At 36.5% G+C, this 22,738-nt stretch overlaps 1 long non-coding RNA gene across 2 annotated transcripts in view; it reads right to left on the reverse strand.

Moving 5' to 3' along the window:
- LOC133241968 (uncharacterized) overlaps positions 1–22,738 on the reverse strand; it is a 170,634-nt gene that overhangs the window by 76,120 nt on the left and 71,776 nt on the right. Inside the window, exons 2-4 of one of the 2 annotated variants that reach the window (XR_009734730.1) lie at positions 12,409–12,517; positions 11,487–11,570; positions 11,221–11,325 (exon numbers count right to left, since the gene is read on the reverse strand). This is a non-coding gene — a long non-coding RNA (uncharacterized LOC133241968). Of the gene's footprint in view, positions 1–11,220; positions 11,326–11,486; positions 12,518–22,738 lie in introns of both variants that reach the window. The other variant, XR_009734729.1, reaches the window with a different exon arrangement.

The raw sequence follows: 22,738 nt of genomic DNA on the forward strand, positions 1-22,738 counted from the left end.
ACTGAGCCACCAAAGAGCCCCCCAGAATAATGAAATGCTTAAAAAATCATGAGAACACATTAAAGCACGCAATAGCCAACCAGAAGGTACTCACACAAGCCAAATCTGAGGAAATTTGAGCATTAAAATAAACAATAACAGTAAAAGATTATAACCCATTGAAGAAAATAAGAATCTATGTTTGCAAATTAATATAATGAATGAGCAAATAAACAAATGGAGAAGGAAAAGCTCTTCCTCATAGTACAATAGAATGCCAACTAATAGATGTAAAGGAATAATGCAGTTAGAATGTCATCAATGAGAAATGAAATTAATGGATATAACATGATGAAAGAGAGGATATTTCTATAGCTTCAATGCATCACTCCACAAATTACTTATGAATTACAAAGAAAAATGCAGTTACTTTATATTTATGAATTCTGGGAGATAGCACTTGAACCAAATTCAGAAAATAACGCATACCTATACATATACGCATACACTTACAGAAAGAGGGAACGATAAAGTAAAGGGGGGCAAAATAAAACATAAACAATTGGTGACCTTGATGAGGGATAATGGAAGATCTGCCAAAGTATAATTCTTAAACAAAAAACATAGGAGAAACAGAAGGAAATTTAAAAATCAAATATCAAGTATGTAAATTTCATTATTGGGGCTTCCCAGGTGTCGCTAGTGGCAAAGAACCCACCTGCCAATGCAAGAGACATAAGAGATGCAGGTTCGATCCCTGGGTCAGGAAGATCCCCTGGAGAAGGAAATGGCAGCCCACTCCAGTATTCTTGCCTAGAGAGAGTCCCATGGACAGAAAAGCCTGGTGGGCTACAGTCCATGGGATCACAAAGAGTTGGACACAACTGAAGCAAGAAACAGAAGTAAATTTAAAAATCAAGTATCAAGTATGTAAATTTCATTATAGGTATTATTATTATTGCTTGGTTTTTACTAAGCATCGTGATCATAATTTTCATTTAACTACAGCACTAAGGATCACTCTGAGAGGAGATCTTGAAAATGTGCTATTTTCTTTGGAAACATATCAAAGTGCTGAACCTGGAGAAAGCAGTTCCCTTCATTTCCTGTACATTAATAGAGAGCAAGCATTAAGATGCGTATCATTGTAAGAACTGATCATAAATTGTAACCAAAAGTCCCACCTGCTTGTGGGAAGAGGATATGAAGAACTGAGTGAGTCTTCTCATGACAAGATGGAGGACAGGTTAGAGCAGGTTAAGTTCTAAAGTGATGTTTCAAAATACCTACGCATTTTAACTAATCATCATTATAAATGCAACATGAGGAGCTAGTCTATATTTAATTTAGATATTCTCTACTACTTGAAAACTGCCTGTTGCTTGGACCCTATATAAGATGACCATGATGAAGACCATGTACAGCTATCCAACTTACTTTTTAAAATTGTTTCCGATCCATGATGCACTGAAAAACATGCCAGCTTCTCTGCTGAACTTGATTGACTTGATTTCTATTACTAAAAAGAGTAGTACTTTTTTATAAATATTATTTTTAATTTATATTTTAATTGAAGGATAATTGCTTTACAGAATTTTGTTGTTTTCTGCCAAACCTCAACATGAATCAGTCATAGGTGTACATATATCCCCTCCCTTTTGGACCTCCCTCCCATCTCCCTCCTCATCCCACCCCTCTAGGTTGATACAGAGCCCCTGTTCGAGTTTCCTGAGCCATACAGCAAATTCCCATTGGCTATCTATTTTACATATGGTCATGTAAGTTTCCATGTTACTAAAAGAGCAGTACTTTCTAAAATCTAATTTTTACATAATTCAACACCCCTTTCTTTTATATATTCCTTATAATGTGCCTTCAAAAAATAGTCATCAGTCATGAGTCGTTTCAAATTCATTTTTCTTCATTCCTTTCTGCCAAAATGCCCCAATCCTCTGAGTTCCAATACTTCTAGGTTTGCATTTGAAAACCTCAGTAGCCCAAGTCTCAACCCCTGTAACTTTTATTTCCTTGCAACCCTCATTTATTCTGCTTTCCCTGGTGTACTTTTTCTGATGCTGGTGCTTCATGTCTTTAAAGTGCAACTAGATTTTTAACCCTAGCTCATCCCTCCAGAGCCTCCCTCAGCAAAGACTTCTAGAGCCACCTGGGATTGGTACAGAAGACATTCTCATAATATAGAACAAGCTCAAGACTTTTCACTGGGGCTGCATCTAAAGAGGGCCTATGAGCCTTTATCAGAGAGATGCTCATGGGGAAAATGGAGTTAGAGTTCTAAGAAAAAAGGGGAAAAAACTGAGCCCCCTCCAAGTCAGGGAAATAGAAAATATTCAAAAGGGTGACACATGTAAGTTAGATTTGAAGAAAATACATAAATTATATTTGAACATAAAAGATGGCAGAAAATACTTTTTTCAATTTCAGGAATAGAGATGCAGATGTAGTGACAGACTTTAGACGTGGGGTGGGGGGAAGGGAAGGGTGGGACTTGAAGAAGGGAATTAAGAGAGTAGCACTGACGTACATTTACTACCATGTATAAGATAGAGAGCTAGTGGGAAGTTGCTATATAGCACAGGGAGCTCAGCTCTGTGCTCTGTGATGACCTAGAGGGTGGGTGGGGAGGGAGTGGGAGGGAGGTCTGAGAGGGAGGGGATATATGTACACATATAGCTGATAGTCAAAGCTATGGCTTTCCCAGTAGTCATGTAGGATGTGAGAGTTGGACCATAAAGTAGGCTGAGCGCTGACAAACTGATGCTTTCAAACTGTAGCATTAGAGACGACTCTTTAGAGTCCCTTGGACTGCAAGGAGATCCAACCAGTCAATCCTGAAGGAAATCAACTCTGAATATTCATTGGAAGGACTGATGCTGAAGGTCCAATACTTTAGCCACCTGATGTGAGGAGCCGACTCATTGGAAAAGACCCTGATACTGGGAAAGATTGAGAGTAGGAGAAGGGGGCGACAGAGGATGAGATGGTTGGATGGCATCATCAACTCAATGGACATGAGTCTGAGCAAACTCTGGGAGACAGTGAACAACAAGGAAGGCTGGCGAGCTGCAGTTCATGGGGTTGCAAAGAGTTGGACACGACTGAGCAAATGAACAACAAAAACAATAGCTGATTCATGTTGTATAGCAGAAACCAACAGAACATTGTGAAGCAATTATACACCAATAAAAAAATGTTTTTCTATGCAATGCTGAAATAAGGGTTGAAAACAAAACATTCAGTAAAAACATTTACTTGGTCAATATGAGAAAAACTGTATTTTTGTATACATATGTGTGTACTTATATATATATCATACACACACACACACATACCTTTATCTATGGTTAGTATTTAAATGAGGCATAAAATATTTCCATATAAAATATTATAAATATAAAATAGATTAGTGCTGTTAGCCACAAAAAGTATCAAAACACAAACATTTCACAATTATGAGACTTTGATGGAATCCATCCAAGGACACACCTACACAGAGTCTGCTAAACCTCAAAAAACCCTTAACTAATCCTTAAATTGAAAGCTGACAATCAAATTGTATTCCAGTGATTGGGTGCTTTATTTGTATATAAACTTTAAATTTTTTAAAAACTTTCTGTACATATAAGATACTATTTTTACCCTCAGGCCTCGCTCAAAAACTTAGCCATTTGTTTAGAACAAAATCTGCAGCATTTAAAATTAATCTCTCTCATCCTTAAATAACATTTGCTAAAATAAATATTTCCTTAGTGAAATAAATTATTCATTCACTATAAAAGACATATACCTCATGGTTAAATAAAACACAACAATATCAAGCTACCAATCTGTTTGGGCAATGCATTATTGTAATGATAAACAAATTACTGTCTTTGATAAATTCAATGAATACCATTTAAAAGGAGGACTGAAGCCAAATAGAAAGTACTAATAGAGATAAAGCAGGGAGTTAGCAATGTCCTTTGAAATTGAACATACGCATTTTAACAGGCATTATCAGCCTTCCATCTTTTAAAGAATGATACATTAGGCACCACTCAATGGTCCAAGGGAAAACCTTTAAGTTTTATTAAGCATGATTTGGTATGCCTAGTTTTAATGTGAATACTTCTTATGAAGTGTTAACATTATGCTTTAAAGCAATCGCAACAATAGAATAAAGCATATTGATTCAACAACACACATTTATTCAGCAACTATGTATAATGTGTAAGGTACCATCAAAGTCTGTTCTAGATCTCAATTCTAAAATTTGTTTTGTTTTCCTCTGAACAGGAAGTTCTTCATTATGTTTTAGGATATCAAAAAAATTTGTAAACTGGTGATCAAGAGATTTTCTCCTTCCTAAAATTTATACTGAAGTATATTATAATATGTAAAAGGACACATTTCATAAGTTTGCTGTGTTGTGTTTAGTTGTGTCCGACTCTTTGTGACCCCATGGACTGTAGCCCACTGGGCTCCTCTGTCCATAGAATTCTCCAGGCAAGTATACTGGAAAGGGTTGCCATGCCCTCCTCCAGGGCATCTTTCTGACTCAGGAATTGAACCCAGGTCTCCCACATTGCAGGCGGATTCTTTACTATCTGAGTCACTGGGGAAGCCCAAGAATACTGGAGTGAGTAGCCTATCCCTTCTCCAGGGAAACTTTTCGACCCAAGGATCGAACCCAGGTTCCCCACATTGCAGGCAGATTCTTTACCATCTGAGCCACCAGGGAAGCCTATGAAACTCAAGTTCATTCTCTGACTCTGTGCTGTCCTTTTTATTAATAATTACATATCTGTAATTAATAAAGGCAGAACAATTATGAAAAGGGACAGCACAGACTTAGAGAACAAACTCACAGTTCCTAGGGGGAAGGGATAGATAAGGAGTTTTGGATAGACATAGTAAATTGGATAACCAAGAAGGACCTACTTACTGTATGGCACATAGAACTCTGCTCCATGTTATGTGGCATCCAGGAGGGGATGGGGGTTAGGGGGAGAATGGATACATGTATATGTATGGCTGAGTCCCTTCCCTGTTCACCTGAAACTATCACAACATTGTTAATCAGCTATGCTGCTGCTGCTGCTAAGTCGCTTCAGTCGTGTCCGACTCTGTGCGACCCCATAGACGGCAGCCCACCAGGCTTCCCGTCCCTGGGATTCTCCAGGCAAGAACACTGGAGTGGGTTGCCATTTCCTTCTCCAGTGCATGAAAGTGAAAAGTGAAAGTGAAGTCGCTCAGTCATGTCCAACTCTAGCGACCCCATGGACTACAGCCTACCAGGCTCCTCCGCCCATGGGATTTTCTAGGCAAAAGTACTGGAGTGGGGCGCCATTGCCTACTCCATAATCAGCTATACTCCAATACAGAATAAAAAGTTCAAGATATTGTTTAAATAAATTGCATTCCAAACAGTCAGGAGTGAAATTCTACCATGTATTAAGTGAGAATATTAATTCATGTTTCAAAAAACCTCATCACCAAAATAACAGGCAATATTTCTGACCATATCATAATAACTGAGCTAAGAAGCATACACCATAAGATTGGGAGGCTATTGTTGTCTTCATCAGTAGATAGCCAACAGCTCAAGAAATGAGTTTAGTGACATTTTAAAGTGCTTTCAGTGATCTCATAATTTGAATTGCACTCAGCTATGATCTCTGATGGCTAGAGCAAAGTTTTAGAGTTTATGGGTATTGTACAAGCATCTGAATGAAAGCACTTCCAGCTCAAATTCTAAGACACACATTACCAGAAAAAATAAACTTTAATTCATCATTTTTAATATTTAAATCGAAGTATTTGGCACTATCTCTTCATATAAAGAAAATATATCTATATGAACAATGAGATCCTTAAATACCCTTCCCTCAAAAAAAAAAAAAAAAAAAAAAACCACTTCCTTTCCTGATACACAAGTATTTTGAAATATTCCTACCACTTTAAATTTGCAATGACCTCATCATTCTCATCCTGGTTTCTTGCAGTTCTCTTTTTTCCCACTATTTAAATCTTGAATAAATAATAGGTCTTTGTTGAACCTCACTTGATTCTCTTATTCTTCTCTATTCTCTTTTTCTCTACTTTGAAGTTTTCTAAATATTTTGAAATATCACAAGAAAACAGAAGACAGTATCTTACTTTTCAATTTTAGACTAAAATTGCAGATATTTTCAAGCATCTTTGTGCTTTCAGATAAACAACTGTATTGATACAGTTCACCTTAGAACAATGTGGGTTTGAACTGCCCAGGGTCCACTTATACGTGGATATTTTTCAATAGTAAATACTACAGTACTACATGGTCCATAGTTGTTTGAACTGTGGATGCTGAGGAACCCTGATGTCGTAAGCCAACTGTAAGTTATACATGGATTATACATTGTTCAAGGGTCGCTGTGCTGTGAAGATGGTTAATTCCTCCAAAGTACCCTTAAAAGGGTCTCAGTGTCTAAGATCCCTGTCTCTTTTTCCTGAAGTTACCAATATATGCAACTCTAAAGTAAAATTAACATCTTAAGAGCTTTAAAAACAATTCCCATGGAAACCAAATTGAAAAATATTTTTAAGAAAAGTATATTTTCCTTTATATCCAAAATTTATTGAGTGCTTACATATACCATATCTAACCCAAGAAGTTTGTATGTATCATCTCATTTACTCCTCACCTCAAAAAGGGAAGAAACACTCTAAGATAAATTATATCAGTATTGTGGTTGATATTCTTGTTTAATAAATAAAATATAGTGAGGTTAAGTAACTTTCCAAAGACCATGCACTATCAAATGTTGGGGCCAAGATCTGATCCCATGCAGAGTGACAAAGAAGTTCACCTACTTAACCACCATGCCCTGTTGTTTTCCAGATTTGTACACCTGCCTGCATATTCCAAATACTTATAATTTATTCACTGCTCCATCACAGGACTCTCAAGAATAATAAGAACTTTCTTCAACACCCACAATCTAGAGTAATTACTTTTAGGAAGCTCCAACTTCTCTAAAGCCTGGTCTGTCAAAAAACTAAGTTGACATCATTGACATCAACCGAACATCTTAAGACTAATGGTCCATGGGCATATTCCAAAGGAAGATGGAACAGTTTAGGCATGCAAAGTCCAAGGAAAAAATCAGTAACTTGGAGATGTGTGGTAGTTACAAAGGAAGAACAAAATATGTCTAAGATTCAGGGAAAGCAGGTACAAGAAAACTAGAAGTTGGAGCATGGGAAGCAAATAAGGTACAGAACATATCATCAGCACTTAAAGCTTAGAAAGGGTGTCTTTGAACCTACAAGACCATCCCCTTATTTCTACCTTTCCTACTCAACCCCCTAGAGTCAATGCCAAATAAGCCTGTGTGAAGGCTGGTGGGAGGTAATCACATACTCATAGTCTGCATGGGCAGGAGGCCAACATCATTTAAGAATAAGTTTTCCTCATGGCAAGCTAGCATGGGAGCCCTGGAAAACAGGCAGTGACAAATCAAACACTGTAATACACTTTCAGTGGGAAAAGGGTAAAATATCAGGTATCAGAGTCTCCACAGGTAAACTTTCCCTACTTACTAGTTTCATATTGGGCCAGCCCTGGGGAATACTCAGAATTAATGGGATCACAATATTAACAGGATTTCACACAGTCTAGGGATGCATATCTCTAATTAACTTGCTTACCCTCATATCCCCACTGCTTTTTCCTTCTCCTTTTCCAATCAGAAATCAACAGAGAAAGGTAAGTAAAGAGGTGTAAAGTTGGAGAGACTGAATTCCTTGGGAAGTCTAGAATAGCTTCAACCAAATGGCAGAATGGAAGAGGATGAGGGTATGGAGATTAGACATGTGCACTCAATAAAAGGGGTGTATTCAGACCAATTAAGCACTGTGTCCAAGCTGTGCAATGTTCTAGGGCAAATGACTTCATAATTGTGTGCCTCAATTTCCTTAGTTGGAAAAATAGGTATGACAATGCTTTCTTCATGGGGTTATGAGGAATTGAAGTAAGACATGTGACAGTATCTGGTATATCTTAGGCACTCAAAGAACTCCACTATTCTTTCTCTGAACAACCACACAGATATCTATGCCTCTCTTAAGGCATTAATTTACTTCCTACTTGCACTATAGTTATTTCTACACACATCCTATCTCTTGAACTAGTGTGTGAGCTCACTGACAGCAGGATATGTCTCTGATTTACGAGTATCTTTCTTAGTTGGAATTTAGTAAATGTTTATTTGGATGGATATGTTTAAAACAGAAAAGATCACTGAATGACAATAGAGTGCATAATAATCAGCCAAGTAAAGATTGGGAATAGAACCTGTCAAATTGCCCATTCACAGAACTAGAACAAATAATCCTAAAATTCATATGGGACCATAAAAGACTCAGAGTTTCCAGAGGAATCCTGAAGAAAAACAAAGAAGGAAACATAACCATCCCAGACTTCAGACAAAAATACAAAGCTACAGTAATCAAAACAGTGTGGTACTGGCACAAAAACAGACATAGAGATCAATGGAACAGAAAAGAAAACCCAGAAATAAAGCCACATACCTACAGTCAATTAATCCTTGACAAAGGAGGCAGGAATATATAGTACAATGGGAAAAAGACAATCTCTCAGTCAGTGGCATTGGGTAAGCTGAACAGCTGAATGTTAATCAATGAAGTCAGAACATACCTTTGAACCATACACAAAAATAAACTCAAAATGGCTTAAAGACTTAAACATAACACATAACACTATAAAACTCCTAGAAAAGAAAATAGGCAAAGCATTCTCTCACATAAACCGTACCAATGTTTTCTTAGGGCTGTCTTCCAAGGCAATAGAAATAAAAGTGACAACAAATGGGACCTAATTAAACTTACAAGTGTTTGCACAACAAAGGAACCATAAGTAAAATGAAAAGACAACCAACAGAATGGGAGAAAATACTTGCCAACAATGTGACGAAGAAGGGCTCAATTTCCAAAATATATAAACAGCTCATAAAACACAACAAGAACAACAACAACAACCCAATAGTAAAGTGGGCAGGAGACCTAATGACACATTTTACCAAAGAAGATACAGATGGCCAATAGACAAGGGAAAAGATGCTCACCATCACTAATTATTATAGAGAAATGCAAACCAAAACTACAGTGAGGTACCATCTCACACTAGTTAGAATGGTCATCATTAAAAAAAATCTACAAATAACAAATGCTGGGGAGGGTGTGGGGAAAAGTGAACCCTCCTACACTGTTCGTAGGAATCTAAGTTGGTGCAGCCACTGTGGAAAACAGCATGGAGGTTTCTCACAAAACTAAAAATAGAATTATAAAATGATCAAGCAATCCCACCCCTGGACATATATCCAGACAAAACTATAATTCAAAGAGATACCTGCACCCCTATGTTCACAGCAGCACTATTCATAATAACAAGCCATGGAAGCAACCTAAATGCCCATAAACAGACAAAGATAAACAGACAAAGAAGATGTGGTGCACGTATAAAATGGAATACTACTCCACCATAAAAAAGAATGAAACAATGCCATTTTCAGCAACATTGGTGGATCTAGAGATTATAATACCAAGTGAATTAAGTCAGAAAGATAAATACCATATGATATCACTTATATGTAGAATATAAAATATGATAAAATGAACCTATCTATGAAACAGAAGCGGTGGTGGTGGTTTAGGCGCTAAGTCATGTCCAACTCTTGCGACCCCATGAACTATAGCCCGGCATGCTCCTCTGTCCATGGGATTTTCCAGGCAAGAATGCTGGAGTGGATTGCCATTTCCTTCTCCAACAAAAGTAGAGACATAGAGAACAAATAAGTGATTGCCAGGGGGAAGCAAAGTGCAGCAGGTTGGATTTGAAGTTGGGGTTGAGAAAATGCAATCTAGTATATACAGAATAGATAAACAGCAAGGTCCTACTGTATACCACAGGGAACTATATTTAATATCCTGTGATAAGCCATATTGGAAAAGAATATGAAAAAGAATGTATATACGTGTATAATTGAGTCACTTTGCTGTACCACGGTAAGTTATACAACATTGTAGTTCAACTATTCTTCAATAAAAACAAAAAAAGGGTTGGAAAGGGAGATGTTCAAGGCAGGAGATATCTAAACATTCAATCCAGTGGATAAAGAGCTAGAAAATCCTTATAAGTGATGGAGGGACTCAGAAAATGGACTGTGCTCATGGGAAGCAAGCAAGATGCTACAGTGGGATACCAGACTGGGTCTTAAGCTTGTGACTTGAGTACAGTTGAACTAGTACAAATTTAAACAAAAAAAAATTCTGAACAAAATCAAGTTACTGGGGGCAATGGGAGGAAATAAGTAAACATATATATAATTTTAATGTTAATAAAAATTTTTAGAAGCAATGACTGTGCTTCTGGAGTTAGTGAATTCTAGGTTTGACTCTTATGTCACTTATTAGCTATTTAATTGTGGGCATATTATGTAATTTCTTATGTACAATATATGCAGGTTAACAGTACCTATTTCAGGGAAATGATTAGGGGATTAAATGAGATAATTCATCCTAAAGCACTTAGCACAGTGGAAGCAATATAGCAAGTACCCAATAAATGTCAGCTTTAACAACAATAATAATTATCATTGTTACTTTCATTTTACAGGTGAAAAATCTGGAAACATAAAGTAATTTTTCCAAAGTCATATAGCTAGTAAGTGTTAGAACCTGGAATTAAGCCCAGGTTGGACAGCCAGCACAGGCCATATTGTTTAGACTTACAGTGAAAGCAAGATGTTTGGACACATGAACAAAACAAAACAGTACTCCTTAGAAGAGGAGAGTTTGCACAGGGCTGACCCTGTTGGTGGTGTGTATTCTCTTGTTCCACTCTGTCCTAACATAAAGATTAGTCTCACAGTCAGCAGAAGGGTGGCTTGAACCTGAGGGCTCTGGTCCCTGACTCAACCATGGGGGCTGGGAAAGGTATAAATAGGGAGTTAGTTTGGTCATTTCAATCTCCCTAAAATGTCTCTGATAATTGGGAAATCCATCAGTTGGGAAAATACCAACATAACTATTTATTGTTGGGAGGTAGAATAAAAACCCGGTCCTTAAATTAATACAGACATCGTCTTAATAATTCAAACTATATGTGAGTCATTTAACATTTTACTGTTCAGTTTTATCATCTGGAAAGTGGCGATATTAAAAGCAGGTACAGAGACTTACCTGCTGGTCCAGCAGCTAAAACTCCATGCTCCCAATGCAGGGGACCTGGGTTCAATCCTCGGTCAGGGAACTAGATCCCACATATTGCAACTAAGAGTTCACATGCTGCAACAAAAAGATACCACATGTCCCAACTCAATAAAAAAATAAATATGTAATTTTTAAAAAGTAGGTACAATATAAGTAGCTTTGAAAATTACATGTAATAATGTACATGCTGTGTATTCAATAAATTTAGTTATTTTGGACACATTGTTAGTACTCACCCATAACTGGTTCTCCTCTCCTCCTTTGACTCCTGGGAGGCTGACTTCCCAGCTGTCTTGAAGTAGGTGTGGCCAGGGAAATAGCTCCAACCAATGAAGTGTAAGGTGACAAGAGGTAAGTTACTTAGTAAGAGAAAGTGTGACCTCCCAGCTCTCCCTCCCTCTGCTGTGGCAGTCTATCCTGTCCAATACAGGTATTACTATAATCACCCAATATCATTGTACTGTTCATTAGCATTTTCATGATATCTGTCACTGTACTTAGTATATTTTATGTTATGAATTTTGCTCTATATTTTGCAGCATATTAAATGTGAACTAGAATAAGTATGATTTTGATCAACAATAAGTATGTTTAAATGTTTTGTCACCTTGACCTAACTTACGGGACATTGAAATTTCATACTATGGACAATTCAAGAGGTGAGAGTTAATTTTTTTTAAAAATTTGAGTACCTTTAAAAAGTATGTGACATGTACAATATGACAAAAGCTCAAATTCCAAATGAAGGAAATCTTTTGAAATACTGATTATATATATATATATAGATAGATATATAGATATATATATGTCTAGGAATCTATTCCTAAGATACAGAATAAACTTACTTAATTTTTAAAGTAGCTACTGAAAACTTATAATGAGTAATGAATTGTTTTGGGTGCTGAATGATAACAATGATAATTATAGTAAAGGCATAGATAAGTAGACAAACTTCGCATCGTTCTTGATAACAGTGAAGTTTGAAACCATGAGATGAGAAGAAATGAGATGCAAGTAAGACTATGTTAGATTTTTACGAGATTTTTTATCTAGTACTATTAAATGTCAGCATTATAGTAGATATTTTGGTATAATATCTGCATTAGTTAATGAACACCAATTGCTTTAGGAAGTAACCCCCAAATCTCAGTAGCTCACCCAATCAATGTTTATTTCTCTCATGCAAAGTCCTGGTCAGGAGGTTCTCCTACAGGTGGTGACTCATGGATCCAGTCTCCAACCATCTAATGGCTGTTCATCTGGCTGGCTGATAAACAAAGAGAAAGAACATGCAAAATGGTAAGGAAACTTAAGAGCACAGGCCTAGAAATGTCCAGAGTTAATCAAATATCTTCACCCATATTCAATTACATTGAAATAAGAATATTCACTAATATGCAATGATTATATATACAGAATTAAGGATTTTACATGGTTAAATATTGAATTTAAACTCTAGAAAACAACACTCAGAGTCATCCAAAAATATACAGCAAGTGATAATGTACTAACAAGTATGGGGGAAAAATGCTAAGTAGAACACAGAATGAATTCAGAGCCTTCAATGTCCATCTAGTGGGACTTCCAAAAAGACAAGAAAGAATTGTGAGAGAAAATACAATGCTTAGGAATTTCTCTGAGCTGAAAATATTTACTATACTTGGCATTGAAACAACCAAAACTTGCACTGTAAAGCAGGATTTTAAAACCCATTCTTAGGCACATTAGAGTGTAACTTCAGATAGAAGTTACAAGGAAAAGCCAGATTACTTATAAAATGTTTAAAAAATGGACATCAAGCTTCTAATCAGAAGTATTTGAAACAAAAAGTCTGTGAAGAAAGCTTAAAATTTTAAGAGATAAAAAGAGAAAAACTTTGAACATGGCCATTAAAGAGTGAGAGAAAGAAAAACATTTTAATACATGCAAGAAGTCAAAATTGAACAGTCTGGAGGTGCCTTAAAAAACTAAAAAGAGAGCTATCATATGATCCTACAATCCCATTCCTGGGCATATACTCAGAGAAAAACATGATCCAAAATGATACATGCATCCCAATGTTCATTGCAGCACTGTTTACAATAGCCAAGATATGAAAGCAACTTAAATGTCCATCGAGGAATGGATGAAGATGTGGTACATATATACAATGGAATATTAACTCAGACATTAAAAAGAATGAAATAATGCCATTTGCAGCAACATGGACGGACCTAGAGAATGTGATACTGAGTGAAGTAAGAGTCAGATAAGGAGAAATACCATATAACATCCCTTATATGTGGAATCTAAAAAGAAATTATACAAATCACCTTACTTACAAAACAGAAAGAACTCACAAACTTAGAAAATGAACTTATGGTTGCTGGGGAGAAGGGATAGTTAGGGATTTGGGGAAGGTCATATACACACTGCTACATTTATAATGGATAACCAACAAAGACCTACTGTATAGCACATCAAACTCTGCTCAGTGTTATGTCCCAGCCTGGATAGGACAGGGTTTGGGGGATTGGGGGGAGAATGGATACACATATATGTATGGCTGCGTCCCTTCACTGTCAACCTGAAACTACCACAACATTGTTAATCAGCTACACCCCAACACAAAAAGTTTTAAGTTACAAAAAAATAAAGAACTCAAAATTATTACCATTAAAGAACACATTCTGAAAGAGCAAATAAAAGATGTATTCCAACAAAAAAGAAAAGAAAATTAGAAATAAGGGATGAGGACAAGAAGTAATGGTAAACAAAGTAAAAAAAAAAATCAGGAACTGTTAAATTTAAGAATTTATTGCAAAATATCATGCTTATAAAAATCCAGAACTTAAATTCTAAATAATGACTGCATTAGAATTTTAAATGATAAGGGGGAAAAGTAGACAATAATTTAACCATGTTCTTTTTGTCTTGTCTGCTGTAAAGTTTTAAGTACAGATTTATTGGAAAATCATAAGTTAAATATTTGAAAACTTAAGAGCAAATCACAGAAATATAAAAATTAGAATATTAGAAAATTGGGATAGAATAAAAAATTAAAATTTGAAAACCCAGGAGAAGGAAAGAAACAGACAAATTCAGTAAATCCAACAAAAATCCAAAAAGAGATAAAGGAGAAAATATAGAAAATATACCATGACACACACAAAAATAACAGAAGTTGTCAAAATTCAATTAAAATCATAGAATATATGGAAGGTTCAAAACTGCCCCTTGACTCCTCATAATATATAGAAATATTTGAGAGCTTTATCCTTATTTTCAGTATACTTTATTAATCCTTAATTATTCAAGTCATTCATTTCTAAAGATTTTTTACAGTTGTTTTGAATTGTGATTTCAGTATATTTTTGAAGTTTATGACAGTGAGGGGAAGACTAACCTAAGAGACACTACTGTTAAGCAGAGAAGGATTTGTGGGGTAAGAGACAATGGCATAACTCTCTTTTCACCAGTTTTGAGATATAATTGTCATATTGCACTATGCAAGTTGAAGATATAAAACATAACAATTTAATAGATGTATACATTTCTAAATTATTAGGACTGTCTATCCTTCTCAAACTCTTCAAAAAAAAATAACTGAAGAGGAGGGAATACTCCCCAATGTATCGTACCCTGATACCAAAGCCACATAAGAACACTACAGGAAAACATCACAAGCAACAACAAGAAAAACCTGACAAGCCAATATCCCTGGTGCATACAGATGCAAAGACTGTCAACAAACTACTAGCATATTTAATTTAAAAATATATTTAAAAGATTGTATATTATGATCAAGTAGGAGTCATCCTGGGATGCAAGGATGGTGTAATATATGCACATAAGTATATGTGCTCTAACACATTAATAGAATGAGATAAAAATCATATGATCATCTAATGCAGAAAAGGCATTTGACAAAACTCAACAGCTACTTGTGATAAAATCTCTCAACAATTGATATAGAAAGAATATACTTCAACATAATGAAGGCCATATATGTGTAATTCTTTATCCATTCGCAGATACTTTAATATTGCAATGACTTTTGTTTTTCTATAGAATACCTAAAGAGGAGCTTTTGATGATCAGCCCTCAGATAACTAAGACTCAGTATATTCAGTTACTGTTGGCACATGTATATGCTTGTGCTTTACTGACTATGCCAAAGCCTTTGACTGTGTGGATCACAATAAACTGTGGAAAATTCTGAAAGAGATGGGAATACCAGACCACCTGACCTGCCTCTTGAGAAACCTGTATGTAGGTCAGGAAGCAACAGTTAGAACTGGACATGGAACAACAGACTGGTTCCAAAAGGAAAAGGAGTACATCAAGGCTGTATATTGTCACCCTGCTTATTTACCTTTATGCAGAGTACATCATGAGAAATGCTGGGCTGGGAGAAGCACAAGCTGGAATCAAGATTGCTGGGAGAAATACCAATAACCTCAGATATGCAGATGAGACCACCCTTATGGCAGAAAGTGAAGAGGAACTAAAAAGCCTCTTGATGAAAGTGAAAAAGGAGAGTGAAAAAGTTGGCGTAACGTTCAACATTCAGAAAACTAAGATCATGGCATCTGGTCCCATCACTTCATGGGAAATAGATGGGGAAACAGTGGAAACAGTGTCAGACTTTATTTTGGGGGGCTCCAAAATCACTGCAGATGGTGATTGCAGCCATGAAATTAAAAGACACTTACTCCTTGGAAGGAAAGTTATGACCAACCTAGATAGCATATTCAAAAGCAGAGTCATTACTTTGCCAACAAAGTTCCGTCTAGTCAAGGCTATGGTTTTTCCAGTGGTCATGTATGGATGAGAGAGTTGGACTGTGAAGAAAGCTGAGCACCGAGAATTGATGATTTTGAACTGTGGTGTTGAAGAAGACTCTTGAGAGTCCCTTGGACTGCAAGGAGGTCCAACCAGTCCATCCTAAAGGAGATCAGTCCTAGGTGTTCATTGGAAGTACTGATGCTAAAACTGAAACTCCACTGTTTTGGCCACCTCGTGCAAACAGTTGACTCATTGGAAAAGACTCTGATGCTGGGAAGGATTGAGGGCAGGAGGAGAAGGGGACGACAGAGGATGAGATGGCTGGATGGCATCACCGACTCGATGGACATGAGTTTGAGTGAATTCCAGGAGTTGGTGATGGACAGGGAGGCCTGGTATGCCGCAATTCATGGGGTCGCAAAGAGTCAGACACAACTGAGCGACTGAACTGAACTGAAAGGCATAGAATCAAGATTGGAATCAAAAGCTGGAATCAAGACTGCCAGAAGAAATATCAGTAACCTCAGATATGCAGATGATACCACCCTTATGGCAGAAAGTGAAGAATTAAAGAGCCTCTTGATGAAACTGAAAGAGGAGAATGAAAAAGTTGGCTTGAAACTCAACATTCCAAAAACTAAGATCATGGCATCTGGTTCCATCACTTCACGGCAAATAGAGGGGGAAACAGTGGAAATAGTGGCTGACTTTATTTTTCTGGGCTCCAAAATCACTGCAGATGGTGATTGCAGCCATGAAATTAAAAAACACTTGCTCCTTGGAAGAAAAGGCTATGACAAACCTAGATAGCATATTAAAAAGCAGAGACATTACTTTGCTGACAAAGGTCTGTCTAGTCAAAGCTATGGTTTTTCCAGTAGTCATGTATGGTTGTGAGAGTTGGAATATAAAGAAACCTGAGCACCAAAGAATTGATGCTTTTGAACTGTGGTGTTGGAGAAGCCTCTTGAGAGTCTCTTGGACTGCAAGGAAATCAAAACCAGTCCATCCTAAAGGAAACCAGTCCTGAATATTCATTGGAAGGACTGGTGCTGAAACTGAAACTCAAATACTTTGGCCACCTGATGCGAAGAACGGACTATTTGGAAAAGACCCTGATGCTGGGAAAGATTGAAGGCAGGAGGAGAAGGGGATGACAGAGAATGAGATGGTTGGATGGCATCACTGATTCAATGAACATGAATTTGAGTAAGCTCCGGGAATTGGTGATGGACAGAGAAGCCTGGTGTGCTGCAGTCCATGGGGTCGCAAAGAGTTGAACATGACTGAGTGACTGAACTGACTCACTGAAAGGCACAGAATGTCATCTAAAAGGACATCTACCAATCACATATATGTGCATACTAATATGGCAGATATCTGTGTCAATTCAGGGTCAGTTTTGATTTATCTCCTCATCATGGGTCTTATTTTCCTACCACTTTGCATGCTTGGTAAATTTTGATTGTATTATAGATATTTCGAGTTTTACCTTTTTGGGTGCTGGATATTCTTCTATACCTGTAATATTTTTCATCTGTGCTATAGGATGCCATTAAGTTCTTGGAATAGTTTGATTTTTTTTCAGATTTTCTTTTTAAGAGTTGTTTGGCAGGACCAGAGCAGAGCTCCAGCTAGGTTTTCTTATTCCTCTTTATTAAGATAAGACTTCTCTGTTTTCTACCTAATTCCCCGTGAGTCACAAGGTTTCCCAGCCTCTTTGGTGCAGACAGCCACATTTCCCAGCCCTGTGTGCATATTGAGCACTTCCACCTCCCATGTGAAATAGATCAATTCACCTGTAGTAATATAATTTAGAAATTTGATCTGGTCCTGTTGTGGGTCCTGTTCTTCTCGGTTTTGATTCCTGTTTATCTTTTAGCCCTTTAACTTTCCTTTGCATTTGAAAAAAGATTTACTTTACTTGTATCATCCCTGTCTCCTTTAGCACTTCAAACTTATTTTCCCATCACTGGTTACCTTTGAATATACTTGGTATCAAGTAAAGTACTGGTAACAATTGAAGAATTTATTTTATTTAGCTTGCCTTTTCCCTAATCCATTAATAATTGCCTAGCAGGCCCATAAAATTGAAAAGTGAGAGACTGAATAGCACATTCTTATTTGTTTTATCCACAGAGAAATAAATCTACTTGTAAGATTTAATCCTACAATCTGTTAAAAAAAAAACTGGTCCAAGCGTCACTGACTTCCAACTGAGAAGTCAATGCTTTCAATTTAGGAAGATAATGCACCATCTTTCATGACAAAAATCTTTTTCACTTTTCAGTTTTTAAGAGTATTATCAATAAACATCAACTTAAAGCACACTTAATGTCAGAGTGTACAGAACAATCAGGAAGAGTTATTCATCCCAGGTTCATACTATATAAGCTTTTAGATGATATGCTTGCATGTGTATATATGTATGTGCGTCTTGGCTATTATTTACAGAGTAAATAAAATCATTATAAGAAGATCTTTTCTTTTTGATGGGTAGATGGATCAATGAATGGATGGCACTCAAAAAGGCCGTAACTTTCTCTATTACAAAAGGCACTACACAGAAAACTTTGTATAGATTTACAGCAAGCCAGATTCACAGCAAATCCTGTTTTTACCACAGTCTTTACTACTGGGGGCTTCTCTGATAGCTCAGTTGGTAAAGAATCCACATGCAGTGTGGGAGACCTGGGTTCAATCCCTGGGTTGGAAGGATCTCCTGGAGAAGAGAAAGGCTACCCACTCCAGTATTCTGGCCTGAAGAATTCCATGGACTGTGTAGTCCATAGGGTCACAAAGAGTCGAACATGACTGAGCGACTTTCACTTCACTTACTATTGATTGAAACGGTAAATTCTCACCTTTGGGAGGCTAGAATAAGGGAGGTAAGTGGCCAAGGAACAGGCCTGACAAACACTGAATCTATTAACATGATCTGGATTCTGGAAACAAAGAAAGAATTAAGACCTGGCTGGGTGTCAAAACAAGTTTGAAATTAGGGAAATAAGAAATCAAAAAGAGCCTAAAATTACATGTTGGAATCCTATAGTATTAATAGACAGGAAATAATGAGAAGGACACTTGAGGGAAATGTGTAAAATTCAATTCCCCAGAGAATCATGGTGAGACCCTTGGAAAAACAAACCCTTTCATGAAGATAGTATTGAAATCAGGGATATCCATTTACTTGAACTGATCTGAAAGCAGTTCTGCCAAGAATCAAGAAAGACTAACTGGAAAACACTTACAATATTTTATATGCTTATCTTGCCTTTTTTATTGAGGTATAATTGACTAATATAATATTATATTAGTTTCAGGTACACAATATAATGATTCGATTTATCTATATATTGCAAAATGATCACTACACTAAGTCTAATTAACATCTGTCACCATACAGTTACATTATGAGAAAATTTAAGGTCTATTTCTCTCATCTATTTTCAAATATACAATACAACATTATTAACTATAATCATCATGGTATACAATACATCTCTATTTATTTTATAACTGGAAGTTTGTTAAAATATTTTAAATCTTATAAGCCTAAGTCATAAGTCATAGGTGGAAAATTCATTTTACTTCATTTTTATTTTTTTCAACAAGAACTTCTTAATGGTTTAAGAGAGCCAATTTGTTCAGAATACAATACAAAAGAGAGGTGGCTCATGAAGTAAGGAACTTCCTTTCCTTCATCAAGGCAGCACTGGATAAATAGCTGTATTTCATATGGGTTTAGGTTTAAACCATGTAAAATGAAAAATGGCACTGTCACCACTGCTAGGACACACATCAAACCAATCTCAAGACATACACACCCATGTACCACTGTACATCCCACCAAAACCCCTAGCAATTGCGGTGCTACATTTCCCTCTGAGTTATTCAAATGGTGAGGAACATTTATACAGGTAATGAAACCCAGTCCATCTCTCTGGTACACAGTCCCCCTAGTGACCACAGCATGCTGTTCTGAAGGAAATACCTAAATGTAGTCAGAAGCTACAGGAGAATTTAATTCATTGGTTCACAAGAGCATTAAGCATACCCCTGGAATCATGAGAAACTCTTAACATAAAAGCTAGTGAAACAGAAAAAGAGATCAAACTAAATAAAGCCTTCAGAGTTGGAATGGTTAAAGATTTTTATCATGATTAGTGAGACAGTCTATTTCTAAGATGCCTATTTAACCCTAATAGTTTAATCTCTCCAAAATAGAAGAGGATAATCTCTCAAAAACAGCAGAGAAAAGAGGGGGAAATTAGAATATAAGCCCCAGCTGTGTGTATGACTGTGTGACCTTGTGTATGTGTACCTTAGAAAGTGGACATGAGATATAAAACTTACTCTAAGATTGCAATCTTGATCACCTAAGTTTTAGGCTGAAGGTTAGTTTCCATATATATTTAAATTATTCAGTGGACATTCTTATGAAAAGGATTGTGTGGTCCAAAGGAATTCCTGCTGCTTATATTAAAATGCTTGCTATGATTCTCTATGATATTTCCAGTGGCATTTTTTGTTTGTTTCTTGGTAAAATATCTATAAGAGGGTGACAAACTATTATCATTGTACACATATTTGTTTCACAGCTGTGAAAGAAAGTATAAAACAAACAGAATAAATAGGATCACACATGAAACTCTGAAATGTGTCACCACTATAAATGAAATATGTATTCAGTGATTCCATAATTATCATGATTGAAAAGGTAATATACATAGAAAGCTTTAAAAGAAGAAGCTATTGCACATTCTCCAGAATAAATAACTGAGCTAATACAAAATTATTCACTTTTCCAGTAGAAAATTGTGGGGAAATTTTTTTATCAATATCAAATTTTTATCAATATCATTTTTTATCAATATCATCTTTCTTCTTTGTTTTATACATTGTCATAAATGGAAAAATTTGAGAGGGAGTGAATTTCCCACTTAGAGCACTGTTCAAGTGGGATTAGCTACTTTATTCTTAATGAACTCTTGGTAGAATCAATATCACAGAAGGCCAAAAAGCAGAATGATACAGTGCCCACCCTCAAGACACACCCAGCTACATACAGTCTAGCCCAAACTCCTTGCAATAGTAGTGGTAGGTCTCCCAGCAGGACGGTGGCTCGCTCAGGTCATTTTGATTAACGTATCTCCATTTCCAACACACAGTAGTGAAATTTCACATGCCCAGTATTCTAGTCTGTACCTCAGGCTTCCTAGTAGATGTTCCCTAAGCTTCCTTTCTGGCCTATGTGGATTGCTCCCAACAAATTTGAAGAAGTATCTACACTCTGATTCACCAAGTAAATAGTCTCTCCATCTTGCCCTCAAGTCTCTCACTTCCCATTTGCATTTAAATAGTTCAGAGGGGGCTCAAACAGCAGTTACGGTCTGCCACTGGGAAATTTCTAGAGGCTAAATATTATTAATAACAATAGCTACTGTTTATTAGCAATTTCTAGCTGCCAGAGACTTTGCCGTTTCACATATTTTATCAACCAAATCTTAGAAGAAACAGAGGATTAGAAAGATTGAATACTTTATTCAAAATCACTGCGATAATAACCATGAAGCTGGAAATTTGAACTCTGTATGTCCTACTCAAGATAACAAGCACTTAAATACTCCTTCACTGCCTATTGTCCAAACAATATAGTGGATGTAAGCCAATTCCTGATGGCCTAAGGCAAAACAGAATATACTGAAGATGACTCAGAAGACTTCTAGAATCACACACAACACCCTAGGACCTAATTCATTACCAGAGATTTCAAGCAAGGTTACTTAAGCTTCCATAGGTGGCACATGCAAGGGGTAAAAAATTCAGGTAAAGACCTATGTCAACAAGAATAACATTCGTGGAGCCCTAACAGACAGCTTGTTCAGTACATGGTTCATTGGACATATGATGGTGGCCCTTAGTCCGGTGTCAGTCATAAGTTCAATATATATCTGTGTGAAGTCAGGCAGTGAAATATTGTTAGACCACTGGAGACATTCTGATCATGGATATCTGCTCTCATGTCTAAGTACTTAGAGTGTTTCCTATAGATACAAGTTCAAGATCCGCATCATTCCCTCGCCTAACTTTAAACTCTGTGACATCTTTATATTAGCTATATTTTGAAAAATGCAAGAGTCCCCTTTTGTATATTACAACAAAATTCTTTCTTATTTTACTTAGAAAAATATTCTCTTTGGAGGAGCACTAACAGATTTTTATATGCTTCAGGGGCTTTCTTGAAGATGTAGGGATATGGAAGAAATAGCTCAATGGCTTTTTTCCCACTTCTAAAGCTGCACCTAAATGCAAGGAGCTGTAGTCATTTATCTTACCATCATCCCAGAGAGCAATGTGGCCATCAGGTGTGGCCATCAAAGTAGATTCAATTATGCACCTATAGAACTTTCTTGACTCAGAGCACAGAAACGTCACTTAGTACAGATTTTAAAATCTATGCAGTAGAATTATAGTGTATTAGAAAACTTTCTTCAAACTGAGCAACTCTGAAAGCTGTGAAAACCTTCCTACTCCACATGTCTCACAGAATATAAATGGAACAGAGATGTCAGTAAGAAAAGTCAATTTTCTTTTTCTGCAGATTCATCAGCATATGTTTGCTTAAAGTCCATTGGCAAGATTAGAAGTTTGTTGCTATTCATTTTCTGTCTTCTCAAGAGGGACTTTATTCATGGTTTCCATATCACTAAAGCTTAAT

This window comes from Bos javanicus, chromosome X (genome assembly GCF_032452875.1).
Source record: "Bos javanicus breed banteng chromosome X, ARS-OSU_banteng_1.0, whole genome shotgun sequence".
Taxonomy (NCBI): Eukaryota; Metazoa; Chordata; class Mammalia; order Artiodactyla; family Bovidae; genus Bos; species Bos javanicus.